General features: G+C 38.0%; 1 protein-coding gene across 4 annotated transcripts in view; it reads right to left on the bottom strand.

The window, feature by feature from the left end:
- Positions 1–15,029, bottom strand: part of CDKL5 (cyclin dependent kinase like 5) — a 129,681-nt gene that overhangs the window by 82,863 nt on the left and 31,789 nt on the right. The gene's annotated exons all lie outside the window — the stretch shown is intronic.

A 15,029-nucleotide genomic window follows, 5' to 3' on the forward strand; every position in this document is an offset into this window, starting at 1 on the left:
AAGGCATATATATCCCACATTCAATACTGGGGAAAGAAAAACCCTAAAATGGTTTCACCATAAATTGGAAATATAACATCTTTACAATTCAGTGATTCAAGGACAGAACTACTCATGAAGTACAAGATAGCAGGATGGAAGTGAACACATTTAATTATGTGTAATGGGTGAGTGTGACCCAATAATGCTGGGTTCAGCTCACACAAAGGGGTCTCACTATAAACCAGGGCTGCTGGCCAAAAGCCCAGCATTGACCTGGTCACACACAACAAAAGGACAACCCAGGGGTAGAGGGGAATCACAATAACATTTTCTTCAGCAAGACACAGGCAGATCATGTGGGGAAGGGTTGTTATTTTAGAAGCAACTCCAGAGTTAACCAACCACAGTAATTTGAAAATAAAGCAGAGTTACAAATAAAAGGGATAGTTAGGGTTTTCTGGTTTAATTTTCTTTTTTAGAAAAAGCTGTCCAGTCCTTTATTAATTATTTCAGTGTTTTAATTAATCACTTTTTTCTTCACTTCTGAATTGTACAAAATACTCTTTCCTCTCCCTTCCATATGTTCTCCTCCTATTTCATTTGGCATCTCCTTCTCACAAAAGCCTTTTTGCTGTTTGTCCAGACTTTCTGGTTACAGTAACGAACTAAAAAAAAAGAGGTCCTGGAAAAACAGGAGCATCTGCTCAGTCACACCCATCAGCATAAGAACAGAGAACACTGAGCTGCTTCAGCTTTCTACTGAAACAGGCTGGTGCCAGGCACAGGGCGCAGCTGACTGTCCCCATGCTGCAGCTGAGTGACAGAAATACTGCTACAGAGACCTTGAAACAACCATTAATGCCACCATAACATAAGCAAGACAAAACGAAACTGGTCAGCCAAGTTCAGAATAGCAGAATTACCTGCCAGAAAGAAAAAACAGAAAACATATATTGTTTTCTATTAGCACTATTCAGTAATATCACCAAATCTGTTACTTCAGGCCCCAACATTATTCACTGACAAGTCCTTCCAGAAATTAGTTTGTGACAAATGGATTACTTATCTGCCAATTTTATCATTGTACACTCTCATTCTGCCTTACAGTGTACATAAAACTTCCCAGGTATATCATGAAACAGTGAAGAAACAGGAGATAATGTACCAAAACCTCAAGAAGTTTAGATGCAGTTTCCTTTGTTGCTCATTCATAATTTTTAAATTTCTCTTGAAAAACTACTTGAAGCTATACAGGCCTGCAGCTTGTGATCCACTGTTTTTATTTTTTATTTTCAGTTCTCCAAATTTATTCAGTATGAATTCTAGCTTTTTATTGGGAATAAGGGTTAGACTTGCAAGTAGCTCATCTTCCTTTCTGAAATCCCCCAGCTAGGGAGGTTGTGGATCCCCAGCCCCAGCAGTATGAAAGGCCAGGTTGGATAAGGCTTTGAGCATCCTGTCCAGTGGGAGATGTCCCTGACCAGGGCTGGGGGGCTGGGAGAAGATGATCTTTAAGGTCCCTTCTAACTCCTAACATTGTATGAAATTCATTACTATACATCTTCTCCCCGCTAATCACATACCAGCTTCCCTTTTCACTTCATTAGAAGAGCCACAGAAAGCTGATCCCCTGATACCCCTGGATTCATGGCACCTAGAAAAGCATTTGCATGTAATTGCTTAAAGGTAAAAACCCTGTCAACTCACTTATTGATGTTCACTCACCATTAGTGACACACTTCAACTGGCCCAAAGAAACACACAAACCAGCTTCCCTAATTCTCCCCAAAGCGCATCATGACTGACTGACATCACAGGTAACACGGATGCATACAGGGGGACTCCCAAAAGAAAACTGCACTGGAGAGACCCACCCCTTTTGCACTAGCTCCAGGCAGCTTTGTGCCCCATTCTGCTGAGACAGAATCTTTATGAGAACCTAATCTTAAAATGGAAAGGAAAACTCGTGGAAGATGACTAGTGGGATGCAGCATTAGTACAGATTCATACCCAAACAACTTTTGTCACAACTCTTTTACCTTGAACTGGGCCATAATTCAAATATTAGTGATGTCAGACTAGCTAGACCCATAAATGACAGAGTCTTATAAATATCAGTGAGTAACTGTAATAACAAAAACAAGAAAAAACACCTAGAAGTTTTAAACAAAAAAGTAATCTCAACAAAGTTAACCATAGCAAGAATTACTTTATTCTGTGACTTAGTGAGGACAGGCTGGATTCTTTCAAGCTGAACACTGGAAAGCAAGGAAAACCTTAACTAATAACAAGGAAAACCTAATAGCTGCCACAATTTCATTCTTTACACTGAGTGCAACACTAGTCTGCTTTCCTAAGTTGGCTAGAATAACCCTTGCAGAAGTGGAAATAAGGCCATCATTTACCTCTCAAAGGCTCTCACAGTAGGGACATAGCATTCTCCTAATATCTCTTTCTAAGGCAGCCAGATTCACAGCACTTCAACAATTTATGAATTAAGCCAGCAGATCTCTGAGATGTTCTCAACATTACCATGATGTTCTACAAAACACAGAGCCAACTCAGCAAAATGAGATGCCATGAGATGAACAAGAAAAAATTAGTTTTATTTAATCGAGAAGTGTAACAGTGTGAGACTTTAACACAAAAGTTACTGTTTTGCAATAGCACGTCAGGCTTATATGTAAAACCAAGAAAACAGACAAACATTTTTTAAATGAGCATACAGAATACTACAGCATTATGGTACCTGATAATTTGAATTGAAATTAAAACAGTGAGGAAAAAACCCTAGCTATTTCACAACTCCTTTTCCCTTCAAGACCATTAAGAATTCTAGTGCATCATCCAAAAGCATCAGACTTAAACACTCTATCCAAAGCCTCAAATCATAAGTAGAAATGCTATTCTTTATTTCATAATCATCAATACCTGTGTGGAGAGGAGAAGCACTTTTTACATAGTTAGATTTTAAGAGAGACAGTGAGAATTATGAAACACGTTTGCCTTCACAAAATGTAGATAAATAAAACTGTTTTAGAAATACAGTTAAATTTGTAAATCTGTGTCTTGCATATCAAGTATTCAGTAAATTTCATTTGTCTTGACAGAAAGAAAACAACCTGTATCCTGCTGAACTTAGTTTCAAACTTCTAATTGACTTCAAAGTCATCCATAAGCTTTTAAACAAACTTCTTCCCAGCAGATAAAAGATCCCTCTTGCTCCTCTAAAACAAGAAGTAAACTTAATCTGTTTATTTATTTATTATGTTTACTCACCAAGAGGACACAACTAGGAATTTATAGAGGCTGGTTTACATTTTCTTCTGTGCTCTAACAAACCAGTGGGTCTGTACACAAATGTAAAGGACTTATACAATACCATCTGTCTTTGATGGTTATGCATTAATCCACACCCTGGCATGTCTTCTGTCAAACAAGGTACACAGATGAAAGAAGCATTAACCACTTCTGTTAGCAATGATGCATCATTCAGCACCTTTATACATGGAGCTCTATTCATTGGGGTTTTCCAGGAAAAATTTAGTTACAAGCACCCAATTCAGTGTTATTAACAGCAGTATTAACAACTGACAGGGTAAAGAAAATAGCTGGGATTTTTTTCTGGATTTATTGATCCAGAGGAACAAGTCAGGATTATTATGTAGAATTACTGACCAGGAATAAAAAATACAGTACAAGAGAAGCTGTAAAGAGGAAGCTAGCAGTAACATTCTGACTTACGGAATGAAGAGAAAAATTATACAATCATACTGCTAGTGACATTGTACCAGTCTCACTCCTTAATTTGGAAAAAAGCTACCACTTTATTTTTCCATTTTACAGAGGGACAGTAGACCTTCTAAATGAGACAAGATTCTGGAGAAAGAGCTGTCAAGACTTCACAATATGAAGAAATCCACAACGAAGAAGTTGAAAAAAGAAAAAGCTGTAGAGATAAAAAGCAACAAGAACTTAACAATTCTAGCAACTCATTTTTCATACTATAAGCTTCAATCTATCCTCCTCTGCTCATAAGAAAAAATTAGGAATGAAAGGAGCAGCTGGTGAAAATAAATACAAAATTTAGAAAATTGTCAAACTTTAACAAATTATGTAAAAGCAAAACACCAAGGTTCCTTGCACAGGCTCACAGATTTTAAAATTCAGCCCCAGAAAGCTTTCCTAGACACTGCTAATATCAGCATTGGACCCTCACTTCACTCTTGCTGGTTTTTGGAGAATTTGCTTGGGATTTTTTGGTTTTGGGTTTTTTAATAGCTGTTGATATACTGAAACCTGTAAGTGCACCTGAATGATTACACATCAAGGGAAGGCATCATCACATAACTGAACTAAAGGCAGCAGATCTCCATGGCCACAGGACCAGGAGTGCATGGGAGAAGAACAAAGTTCCCATCCTGCAGCAAGCAAACAACTAGAAAAAGGGTGAATCAGTTCCCAACTATTAAAGATACCTGTTTAGTTAAATTCCTAAAGGAAAACTGAGCTTGAAGGCCAGGGCAGAAAAAAATGATTTGGTTTGTTTTATCTTGTACTGTGAGTGCTCTTCCTTCTGCATCCAAGTACAGACTCAAAACTAAATTCAGCTCATCCTGGATATATGAACTAAATTCACTTCTCTGAGTTAAAACACAGGATTCATGATCTTCCCTAACAGCTGTGGCCAACTCAAAAAGAGTGGGTGCTTAGCAGGATGCTTCTAAGACCATACTGACAAATAAGCAGACTGATTATGAAAGCACTGAGCACAAAAGCAGCTCCCATGAGTCATAACAGGAGGACAGGAAAGACAATTTTGCTTCCATTTTAGTCTTCCTCTCCAGTAAGAACCTTAACAAGTAAGTCTATTGTGGGTGTGACAGCTTCTTACGCAGTTGGTGCCGGTCCTTGTGCATGCTGGGTGGGCTTCACTGTACCTGTGGCAGCTCTGAAGAAAAATCATCTGTGTGCACAGGGTAACACTCAACAGCAACCTGTGAAATCCAAAGCCTTTGCTGTTTCTTCTGGCACAAGGCACCTGACAATTTACACTTTCGTTTCTATCCAATACAAGTGCCCAGCATTTGTAGTTGAAGTAAAAGCACACTTAGGCTCAGTGATATATTCTTAGGCAAAGAGGGGGATTTTTTATTTTTGGATAATAGAAGGTTTTATTTTGTAACAGAATAGCTTGCTGTGAAAGAAGAAATATTTATTTTTCTGACACAATATTTGTAATGGTCTCCTTGGAAGTTGGTTTTTGATTTTAATTTTTTCTTCTCTCTTTTCAGAATACCAGTCTCCAATAATATCCTATATTCATTTGTCATGTTGCCTATGATTTAGTACCATATTATTTTTGACAATCTGCCATGGACTTTGAATCATCAATATAATATTACAGACATTTTTTCATCTTTAGGAGTAACCAAAAAAACCTGCTATTTTCAGCTACACATCAGGACTCACTTTATGGCTTAATTCCAATGTTTAAATAAACATACTTAAGAATAAGAAGGAAAAAAAAAAAAAAAGGAACGAGGGCAGAAGGCATTCCTGTCCATGAAAAGTACACTTTATTCTCTTGAAGGGGATGTGCTAGAAGCAGCCAGTCAGCTGAAGGTCTGCTCTGAAGTCTGAGCTCAGCAGGGTAGCTGTGGGAAGAATGGGTCTCCCGAGTGTGTCCATCACGCTCCCTGGTCCCTGGCATCCTCTGGCACCGCGAGGTTCCTCTGCACAAGGGCAGCAGTCCCCGAGAGCCCTGCAGAGCTGCACTACCATGCTGGCAGCAGACAAAACAACAGATGCAGAAGACCTGGCCACCTCAGGAAAAGTCCTCTGATGCATTCTTAACTGGATCAGCCACTGAATCTTTCATACGTGCACACACAAAGCATACTGGTGACTGAGTGAGACTGAAATTCTTCTAATCTGACAAAGTTTCCCCCTCCTTCCAACCCAGTTTTGTCTTCATTGTTCTAAAAATAACTCCCATTCACATTCTAAAAGTCAGATGTTCCTCTATGAACTGTATTTGGCTGAGATGGATCTTTCTCATAAGAGCACAGAAAAGTAAAGGTGAATAAAAAGTATTTATAAATAGCAAACTAATGCTGAAACTAAATTCTGTGGGCATTCCAATGCAGATCAAAACAACTGCAATGACTACTCTTCTTGTAATCTTCAAGCATATAATTAAACACAGATGAGTGGTTCATAATCTGAATCAAATAGGGAAAAAAAACAAAAACAAAAAACCAATAAATCCTTTTTTTCCTTGAAAAGGGCATACCAAATATGTAGAACAAACAAAAGTATGAGAGGAGAGCTCCTCAAAACTTAGTTACTAAAGTTTTAAATTTAGTAAACTAAATTAATAATAAAATAACATACATACTAATGAATAGAACTATATTCTAATTACACTATAAAATTATTTATCATTGCTTCTTCATGCATTTTCCAAGCAAATAATTATAAACATTTTATTTAAATAATATGATTTACTTTATACAAAATTAACCCTGAAAAGAATGCCATCAAAAGTGTTTAAAAAAGGAGCCACTCAACAACTAATGGTCCTAATATCCAAAGACAGGTCATTTCAAGAATAAATTCATATTAGTATGCAAAAGCACATGTGCAGGAGCACATTTAAAGAAACAACTCAAAGACTTATCATAGGGTCTTCTGTCACTAAAAGTCATCAGAAGTGATTAAACCACGTGGTAGACAAATGGTGTACAATGGGGTTTTGTGGGGAAGTGCTGAAGGACTTTGTAATAATTTTAAGTTTGATTCATTTTTTAATTAGAAAAAGACTCTCTAATTCCACCAATCTCAAAATGTTTAAAAAAAAAACTTGAAGAAACGAAAAATCTATAGAAACATCTCTCCATATGAAGTTTCATCTGAATTTGCAGATAGTGCTAAAATTTCAATGTGTGAAACTCTATTACAAGGCACTTGCTCCAATTTTACCAGCTAGGAATTTAACCAAGTATGATTAGTACAAAAAGTGTATCAATGTGCTTATTTTACACTTCATAGCTGGGGCTTTTTTAAGATGTCTATTATCAGAATAACTGAATACTAATCATGTTTAAATTCAAGGTGAGTTTTGCTATGCTTTCTAGTTGAAAAAAAAAAACCAAACCATTAAACTTACAGAAGTGAATAAATCAATTAAGTAAAACCCAAGTCAAGAAGACTAATCTCCAAAGTGGCTCAGACTGCATTAAGAGGTTATGACCATCACAATAAGATGAAGTTCAATTAAAAAAGATCCACATTCCAGATGACTAAGTGAAAAAAACTCCAACCAACTAACAATTCCCCTAAGTTAACATTATTTGTTAATTGTTAACTGTTATTAGTGTAACAACTTACTAACATAAGCTTCCTTGAAGCAGAGGATAAAAGCTTAGAGCATTCTGGAATGCCTCACCACAGAAAGAGTGGAAGCAACATATCATGTACTGAAGAAAGTCTGAGGGAGGAACCTGAACATTAAACTAAAAACTCAGTTTGTCTTCAGTGCAAATCCACTGCAGAGAAAGTACAGCAGAGTGTTGAGTTGTGCTGTCATAACAGATGTCCTCATGCTGAGGACACCTTCAGGTAGGGGAACTTCAGCTTGCTAAATTACTGCAAACATTTTTGGAAGATATATTAAGGTGACCAACTCAATTTGTAATATATGCAAGCAATTTTCCAGTAGAGGGAAAAAAAAAGTAAAGAAAGAAAAGCACAAATTTAATTTGGTGATCTCATCCAAAAGCATCAGAAAAATAAATACTCATTATACTATTTCTCTCCTGTCCAACTGAGGACACAGGTAAGGCTGGATGCAGCCAGAGAGTTGTGGTCAATGGCTCCACCTTCCAGCTGGAAGTTGGTGACGAGTGGTGCTCCTAAGGGCTCTGACCCGAGTCCAGCGCACTATAATAGCTTTATCACACAGTGAGATTGAGTGCACCTCAGCACGTTTACAGATGGCATGAAGCTGAGTGGAACAGCTGACACAAGGGAAGGACAAGATGGCATCCAGAGGGATCAGACCCAGAGGGAAAAACTTGAGGAGCCGGCCCATGAGAACCTCAAGAGGTCCAATGAGCCCCAGTGCAAGTGCTCCATCTGGGTCAGGGCAAACCCAGATATGAATAGAGGACTGTGAGAAGAAGTCACTGAGAGCAGCCCTGCAGAGAAGGACTTGGGGGTTCCTGTGGATGAAAAGCCAGACATGAGCCAACAGGCACACTGGGCTGCAGCAAAAGCAGCCCAGCCTGCAAGTGGAGAGAGGAGATTCTGCCACTCTAGTCTGCCTCATGAGACTCCAGCTGTGCTGCTGTGCAGGGCAGGGTGCTCAGCACAAGAGAAACGTGAAGACAGTAGAGCAGGTACGGAGGAGGCGACACACGAAGACGGTCAGAGGGCTGGAGCATGTTTCCTCTCACAAGCTGAGAGAGCTGGGGGTGTTCACTTTTGAAGAGACCCTGGGGAGACAGGCTGGGAACAAGACAATCGCTGAGGTCCCTTCCAACCCCAGCCCTTCGTGATGCTCTGAGCAGGTGAGTAAACAGAGTGACTTTGGTGAGAGCAGACAGCCAAGGCCAACCCCTCACAGATTCCTAACTGTAAAGACACAATCATGACCATGTTTGTCTTTTCCTCTCCTGCTTTTTGCAACTGTTAGTTGCATTCTTAGGTCTTGTCTTTAATTAGATGTTAAGTTCTTTGATGAGGAAACTTTTTGCAATGTTGAAGGCCTCTGGTGGTGCAATAAAATAACTAAGATTCAATGTTTGAAACCATGCTATGGTGATGGCTCTTTGCATGAACAGCATTGCTGTGGTAAAATATGAGTCTTAAGATAAATTAAAGTCTTAGCAGGAAACTCAGGAAAAAGCTTCAAAAAAACTAGGAGGCAACTTGATTCATTTCTGGACACAGAGAATGGCAAGCCAAGCAGAGCCATCTCCTGCTATGCTGACAGCTTCTTGCATGAGAGATTCCCATGACAGCAAAAGCATGTCTGGATATGTAAGTGACCCAAAAGAGGACCTGAAAAACAGGTCCTGAGAAAAAGGAGATGCATCTAAACAGTAAATAATGTTGGCAGACCTAATAGAAGAAAGGTAATAAAAAAACCTCATAATCCTGATTTTCATCCTTCATGTGTTTTTCTATCCTTTGAGTCTTACAAGTTTAGTTATGGAGAGTGGAGGGTGGAAGAAAGAGAAGGGAAAAAAGAGGGAAGGCAATGCTCCTGGCAAAGGGCAAGAAGGGTGGGTGAGGGAGGAAGAGAAGGTAAACTACTCCACAGAGTCATGGGAGAAGACAGTAAAAGGCTGGCATATGGTGAAGTTCAGAAATGAAAGAAGAAAACAAAATTCTAAAGACAAGATGCTTCAGGCATGAGCAATGAGTTCGTTATGATATGTGAGATTTTTATTAGTTTATAAAAAAATACAGACATGCAGCATCTAAAAGTCAATATCTGCATAACTGACTTACTTGTTTCTTATATATCTAGTTACTTCTTGTACAAACAGGCTTCTAATATTCAGGGAAATAAAAGTCATTTGGAAGATATGAATGCAGAAGTCTACACCCAGAAAAATACTGTCATTTACTTCCTGCAAAAGTACAAACTACTAAGACAATGAGGGTTGGCAACAACATAGGGCATACCATGCATGTCTCAGAGGGTTAAAGAGAACTTCCCAAAGTTCAGTTATACTACTGACAAAGGCTGCTAGGGAGATGCTGAGGTGAAGGACTGAATCAAAGATGAAACAGCTGTCTTTTGCTTGCAAGTAAGCTGGACAAAACCATATACATATATGGACAGGCTTAAACATTGGTCATCAAGGATCTAGATGGATGCACATCAAGACATTTCCTCACCCATCAGAGGCAGCAACCACAGAGCAGCAGCACACTGAGCCCAGGCCTAACCCAGCACATCCAACCAAAGCAGCCAGTGCTCAGCAGGCAGGGAGACAACATGCAAGATTACAGCTTCAACCACAGCATATGATTTCTTTCCACTAATGCTCTCTTTGTGCCTTTGTAACATTAAAGAATAATCTCCAGCTTCCTTTGGAATACAGATAGAATGGCTGATATGCTATTTGCTCAGACAAAAAGTCAGAAATAATTCTTGTAATCTCTTTTGGATTATACCACTTCCTTTATTTCTGAAGCCACATATTAACCCAATTTAAATTCAAGTTTAACATTTAGGCCTTTTTGTGGTGCTAGATACACATTTTATGTTCCCCTCCACTAATATGTCAAAAAGCCCAACCAAACACAACCCACCAGAACACCAATTTACAGAGCTGAACACCTACTGCTGGGGAGAGATTTTTCTAATATATAGGAGTCATCCCCCCAATAGCCACAATGAAGAGAGTTAAAAAACAAACAAATAATGTAAAGAGTGTCCATTGTGAGCTGAAATTTCAAATATGGATGTTAAATTAATTTCACAGTCTATTTGCATAACTCTATTTCTCTGCTTGCATGGTCAGATATTTTTAAAAACCAAAATACTTCCAAAGTAGTTTGCGCAACATTTTACAACAAAATGCAGCTCAAGTACTTTTTCCCACTGCAAGGTATTTACTAGACTGCAGTAATTCTCTTAACACTTTTAAAGCTTGAAACACACCTTCTGTTGAATGCTATGAGTCAGTTTTAATGACAGTGTTATGTTCTATTGCTCTGTAGCTTATGCAAGAGAATGAATTTGCATTAAGTACCCAACTTTAGAAGCCACCTTCTCTTCTCCTTTGTTAATACTGAACAAAGGTAAAATAAAAGGCTATATTCTCTGCCTGCTTTCTTATTGTTTTAAAAGAAGAAATCTAGTTAGCTGCCTGTAATGTAAAATGGACATAACATTTGTTATTGTCACTCTATGAAATGGGGGGGAGTTATGGAGGGGGGGTGTTGTTGTTTGGGGGTTTTTTCTGGAGCCAGAATACAGAAAAAAAGAGTAACATTTAGTAAATTTAGTAAAATTTCAAAACTTTAAACTACTTTTTCTGCACAAAAACTAACACTTAACTTCTGAACAAGGAGAATAAAACAGTCTAAAATGCTAACTGAAGGCAGAGGAAAAAATGAGGGAGCAAAAAGACTCACTACTTTCCTTAGAGTGGGGGTGTGCAATACCTTTGTCTTTTTCAAGAAATTCATCAAGAAAAAGTTGTAACACAACATCTCTTTCCACTATGGGTCTTTTATTCCAGACAATGGTCCAGTTTTATTATGCTTTTCTTTCATGTGCTTTGTCCTCTACTTTAAAATTCCCCAACTCCTCACCACCACCCCCCAACACGTTACGTTGGGGTATTTCAGGGAAGTTCTTTGTTCTTCTGGGTTCTCCAAACAGGATTACACTTCACTCAGCTCAACAAAATGAGGGTTTGACCAATTTTGCCAGAGATAAGACTGGCAAATTTTTAACTGGTTCTCATGCAAACTGATGCCCAAAATTCCTTGCAAATACCCCCCCACTACACAGGCATACAAGGTCAAATATTTTTTCTTATCTCTGCAGATTATATATATACACACACAGGGAAATGTTCATATGCATGCACGTACTTCTAATGACAGGGGACAAAGTCCTTCTTCCAGAAAATTTCATTTCCTAGAAGTTCAACTAAATGACCACCTTTATTGTCTTCACTGAAAGCAATTGTGAATTAAATGGATTACCTCTTCTACTCTTTCTAGAAATGAATCATACATAAGCCAAAAGCTTCACTGAAATCATAACTTACTCTCTTCTTAGCACTTCAAACAGATGCTAGATTCCCAAGCAATAAAAAGGTAATTTACTTCCTACTTTTAGTCTAACTTCAGAAGGTAAACTCTACAAAAATGAAGAAATGGTGTGATGGACATCATCCTACATGGTTGGAAGACCTTCCAAAAAAGGCTATGCTAGTACAGTAATAAATTATATTTTTGCAGTGCAGAAAAAGCACCAAGAAAACCTGATTTCTCATATACCAGTGGACTGGAAGACTGATACAAACCACCACTTTCTGAAAGCTCCACATAGGAAACACTTGTAATATAAAGCAACTCTTTGGACTGAAGAAATTATACGCTTCACAAACGTGTAGAGACAGCAGCTCATGAATTAACAAAGGACTGTCACCCACATGAGGGTAAAACAGATATGTGGATCACGCTTTGCCCAGCACACTGGAGAACAATATTCACTTTTATGAAACAACTGTAAGGAAAATGTCAACTGTCTCCAGCACTAAAAGAGTCAATTTCTCAAAATAGAAGGTCTGTCATTATTGCCATGAGATGTGAACACAAATTATACTGCCATTTTTATTAATTTGCAAGTAAAACCAGAGAGGCAAAATCTAATACCATTCTGATCTTGTTTGGGGGTGTGAGGAGGAGGTATCAGCCCTTTTCTTTTACTTATGTAAAAGCAAGCCTTTTTTTTTTTTTTTCCTTCTCTTAGAAGAACTTCTCCATATAGTACTTGAATCTGCTCCAATAACAAGCTCTCAATTCATTTCAGAAATATATTCTAGCTCTTGAAGTTCAATTAATTGGGGGGAAGGGGGGAGGAATCCATCAGCACATTTTCCAACTGTTAGAAACTTGTTTCTTGGCAAACTGAGGACTTGGCCAACTGAGAACTTAAATGATTTTGTACCTTTAACTCCAGTGGCAGTGAACTGCAATGGTCTTCTAGTTCAGCCTCTAAGCAGCAGTAGCAGCTAAGTAACACCAGAAATAGAACATGGAATGCAGTTTACTTCAGGCATTTTGAAAGTCTCCTCAGCACACATTAACACATCAAGAGAGATAAAGGTTAATGAAATATGCACAGATATTCACACTGCAAACAAAAGCAATTCTTTTAAGCCTGATGAAAATGTTGATGGACTTTCTCTAAGATTATGTTAATTTATGTTCAGTGTGTAGTTTTATTAATAATTAAAAACAGTAATGTCAAATGCCACTAATAGGAAGACAAATACATTTGCACCAAAAACCTGAATAAATGAGATCTTGCAACACTTGCTTCCAAAAGCAGAAGCTTTCTTATTTCCACACAGTTTTTTAAATGCAACATGCCATCAAAAATAGTTTGCATCCTCTCCTTTCACATGAGAAAAGGGAAATTCCCTCCCAAGACAGTACACAAGCAAGCTCTCCTCAAAGCTGTTTGAAAACTTGTGTCTGCTTGAGGAAAATACTGAAATGAATGTTTAGTAAAAAGAAGAAATACTGTTTAACCCCATCTAAGTATCCAATTAAAGTGGGAAACATTAAAACTTTCAGAGTTCAAGAATATAGGTGATTAGAGGTTTAAGCATACTAAACCCTTCATTTACTTGAAACAGAGGCACTGTCAAGTGCCCACTAAGCAAAAGTAATTAATACAAAAACCCTGGGCAAATTTAGTCAGTGTCCTTTTAGCAGTTCTTCGCCCAATTTAAATTTATCTTCCTTAGTTTATATAAACTGTTTGGACACTAAATGTGCCAGCTTGAATTTGGCAAGAAAAACATGTTTTTACTATGTAGAACCTGAATTATTTTCATTTCTATCTAAGTAGTTAAAAATAAGTGTTGTGATGAGAGATTCACACTAAACTAAAAATCAAGACTTTCACCAGTAACATTTATACCACATTTAAAGGAACCAAGAATATTTTTTTAAAGTCTACTTTAAATATAGAAGTCATGAGAAGTCAAGCAGAAACTTGTACTAGTACTGAAACGATTATAGTAAATATATTATGCTTTATAGTAAGATGATGTAAACTACTTAGAAGAAGTGTACAAACCAAAGCCACCACAATACAAAGCATCAGCCACTGGTGGTGTTTTCCATTCAATTCACAGTCATACAACTACAGAATTCCCTATCCTCAGTACAGTAAGGATCCCAGCACTTACTCCCTACCTAAGTACATTACCATGTTGTCCTTACTCACAGACCTTGCACAACAGAAAAAAAAAACCAAAAAAAACCCACAACAAACAACAGAAAACAACAAAACCACACAAACAAAAAAACCCTCCAAGACTACTTCAGGTTTTCTTCTGGATATAATCCAAATCAGTTTTTGAGGTGATAAAAATTTTTCACCCTCAGAAAAATCTTCACACAATGAGTGTCACATACTCTGCACATAAATCAGAAAGACACCACTGAGGATTGCCAGCAAAAGACCACTGAGGAGCAAAGGACTGCTGTGTCACTAGAGGCTCTAATGTTTATTAAATTCCACACACAAATGAAGCCAGAACCTTGACAAGCCTTCAATTAACACCAACCAATTAACTTTCACATAGCAACTCAAGACAACAGGAAATAAGAATACAAGGCTCTAGTCCTCTGCACTGCCTTCTTAGGGTCACAGTCCCATGTCCTATTAGGGGTATAACTACTTTTTTTTCCTGCAGTAAAGAAAAACAGATTCCAAAACCTGGCTCAGAGGAGGCATAAAATCTTAATATTTCCTCCAGAAAGTTACCTTAAAAGAGAAATATAAACACAAGTTTTGGGTAGTGGGAGTAGAAAAGTGGTAGTCTTACATCACCTTCAGAGATACTGTCCAGTCTAATCTCATGTCATCCCTACACAACAGATAAAAATCCATCATTTCAGTAAAATAGCAATGCACATTTTTCCCAGAGCAAACCAGGAAATTCCTTCTAGCTCTGGCAGTGAGACCACACCAGAGAAATGTCAATGTGCCAAGGACAACTTCACTGCAAGTAAAACAAGTACCTACGTTCTTGCCTGTAACCACAATACTGAGATTCAACAGCACACCTGAACTGAAAAGAGCAGAAAACTCAGATAAGAGATTTAACAGCTGAAAGGAAGAAAGTAATCAACATTTACTAAAGGCTTGGCTTCCAGCAAAGCTACACCTCCACTGTGCTGCTCTTTCAACAAGTAACTTAGATCAGCACGCCTTTCAACACTCATGGGTTATTTGGCATCAGCACGTAAACCAGTTACAACCAAATATACTA

This window comes from Parus major, chromosome 1 (genome assembly GCF_001522545.3).
Source record: "Parus major isolate Abel chromosome 1, Parus_major1.1, whole genome shotgun sequence".
Taxonomy (NCBI): Eukaryota; Metazoa; Chordata; class Aves; order Passeriformes; family Paridae; genus Parus; species Parus major.